Here is a 2,980-nt window from a genome sequence, read left to right on the forward strand (position 1 = left end):
TGCTCCTCCCACCTTCTCCCTTTGGGCATGTACCATTTTGATATCTGATCTGTCAACCACAGAGGGGACCCTCCAAATAGAGCTCATTGAATTGGAAGCCCCCCAGATATCTTTTCCTCCAAAGCCCTCACTGCCCAGATGTGAAAACCAAGGCTCAGGGACCAAAAGTCATAGCAGGCAAGTGGCAGAGCTGGTCCAAGAGCCAGCACTGTTGCCCAGCGGGGCTCAGAACACCCCTTGCTGTCTTCCTCACCAGCCGTGGCCTTGGACAGACCCTCAGATTCACGCTGGCTAAAGGGCATAACGGCTCCCTGTCAGGCTTGGATGATGAGAGGGGGCGATGGACGTGAAGGACAGTGTCAGGTTGTGCATTCTGGTGACTGGTTCTTCGGTCCAGCTGTGTAATTGGCTGGAGGACAATTCAGACAGGGAGCAGCCTTGCCAGTTACGGTGGTAAGTTCTGTGCCCTAGGAAATACCACCCTTTGGACCTGCAGCACAGGCCTGCATCGTTCACACGTCCTAGATAATCCAGAGTAAAACAAGAACCCTAACCTGTAAATTAAGTGTAAGAAGATCCAGCCAAACTTGGATATCTCCTAGGATCGGCCAGTTGAATGATGCTTGGAAATATCAAATGCAAAATTTTTTCAGAAATTATTTCTGGTGCCCCTGCTTTGCTGGTGAGCCTGCACATGCTTGGTGTGCCTGTTGGATGGTCCAGTGCCACCTGGCGGTAAGAAGCCATGTGCACCTGTCCTACAGGTCATAGCATCTGTACGTCCATCTGCAAAGCAGCAGAGCAAATCAGAGTAAACAGCTGGAGTAAACATTGAGTAAACTCAATGGCCTCTGACTTTGACCCTCTACATTTCTGCCTCTCAGATGCCTTACTCTGCCTCACCTGGGTGAGGGTGTGAGAAGAAAAAATGGCAACTGGATTTGTCAGAATGGATTTTGATCAACTGAGGGTTAACCCTTTAAAACAGAGACAATGATGGGCACCTGGGTGGCTCAGTTGGTTAAGCAGCTGCCTTCAGCTCAGGTCATGATTCCAGGGTCCTGGGATCGAGCCCCGAGTCAGGCTCCCTACTCAGTGGAGAGCTTGCTTCTCCCTCTCTCTCTCTGCCTGTCGCTCTGCCTACTTGGGCTCGCTCTCTATCTCTCTGTCAAATAAATAAATTAAATTAAATGGAGACAATAAGATTCACCCACTTGTCAGGTCATGAAAGAAGCTCTTTCAATGTACTTATCACGGTTGTAACCAGACAACTGTGTATTATCTTTTAAATATATCAGCCTGTTGCCAGAACGTAAGTAAGCCCTGTGAAGGCAGGATGCTTTGTTCACCTTCTCACAGCCTTGCCCATTGTAGGTAGGTACCTCCTGAATGCTTGATGGAAGATGAAAAGAGGGAATTGTGGGTTAAGATGGAAGAAGCAGTATTGGAGGGTACCACAGTCCTCTAAATTTGGCCATAAATCATTTGGGTTGCAATAATTGTACAGTGACGTCTACAGATTCCTCATGCCAGACTCCTGGTTTCCAGAAGCTCTGGCTGCCTGTCACCCTGGCAGGCAGCTCTGTCTCACCGTGGAGGCCACAACCTTAATGGATCAAAAGAATTTCCACCAATCTTCTACCTGGTGGGCATCCCCTCTCCACAGGTGTTCCCCTTCCTTCCCATCTTTTTCATCTTCCTGTTCCTCTACCTGCTCATCCTGGTGGGGAACATGCTCATCCTATGGCTGTGGTGAGAGAGTCCAGACTCCACAAGCCCATGGACGTCTTCCTGATCAGTCTCTCAGCCCTGGACATCCTCTGCACCACGACCACTGTCCCCAAGATGCCATCCCTCCTCTTGCTTGGGGACCGCTTCCTCAGTTTCCCTGCCTGCTTCCTGCAGATTCACCTCTTCCACAGCTTCTCCTGCTCAGAAGCCTTCATCCTGGTGGCCGTGGCTATGACCACTATGTGGCTATCTGCCGCCCCCTGGGCTATACCTTGTCCTCATGATCCCCACACCAATGCCACCCTGGCAGCCTGAGCCTGGCTCACTGCCCTCCTCCCGCACATCCCCACTGGGGTGCAGACTTCCTGCTTGGCCTTTGACAACACGCTCACATCTCTCGCTGCTTCTGTGACCACCTGGCTGTGGTCCAGGCCTCCTGCTCTGACACCACGTCCCAGACCCTCATGGGCTTCTGCATCACCATGGAGGTGTCCTTCCTGCCCCTTCTCCTGGTGCTTCTCTCCTGTGCCCTTGGTGGTTGGTACCTACTACTCACGCATTGCCATAGCCTCTGTGGCCTACAGGGCTGACCTGCCCCTCGACTCCCACATCGTGGGCAATGTGATGTGTGTTCTTCTCACATCTGTCCTCAACCCTCTCATCTACACCCTGGGGAACAAGGATGTCAAAGCAGCCATCACCAGCACAACAAGTGTCTGGGACCCAGGGCATTCTGGAGACCGTTTATCCTTAGATGTAGCTAATTCTGCTACCAAGATACCAGTGTGCTAAAAAGAAAGAATGCCATCAAAAAAGTTTCTTGACAGGAAGAATGACTTAGAGTAGAATCCAAAATATACCATCACGGATTCCATTTCCATTAATAATAGACTAAGTTATAAAATCAACACTTCTGTGGAAAGAAAAATGTCAGATAAAATAGAAAAATTATCTTCTTTTAAGTGTCAAAATTATCATTTTCATAGTTCAGTGGGCAGTGTGTCAGTCTCATAAAAGTATCAAATAGATTTTTTAATATAAGGCTAAAATAGTAATAAAGATGAGAACACAGAAAGGTTAGTTATTAAGACATGAATGGGTGGCTCAGTGGGTTAAAGCCTCTGCCTTCAGCTTGGGTCATGATCCCAGGGTCCTGGGATCGAGCCCCACATCGGGCTCTCTGCTCAGCAGGGAGCCTGCTTTCCTTCCTCTCTCTCTGCCTGCCTCTCTGCCTACTTGTGATCTCTGT

At 49.5% G+C, this 2,980-nt stretch overlaps 1 pseudogene; it reads left to right on the forward strand.

Annotated features, from left to right (window-relative positions):
- Positions 1–340: 340 nt before the first annotated feature.
- On the forward strand, positions 341–2,523 carry LOC125079708 (olfactory receptor 2AT4-like; annotated as a pseudogene).
- Positions 2,524–2,980: the final 457 nt, after the last annotated feature.

The sequence above is a fragment of the Lutra lutra genome, chromosome 10 (assembly GCF_902655055.1).
Source record: "Lutra lutra chromosome 10, mLutLut1.2, whole genome shotgun sequence".
NCBI classification, from domain to species: Eukaryota; Metazoa; Chordata; class Mammalia; order Carnivora; family Mustelidae; genus Lutra; species Lutra lutra.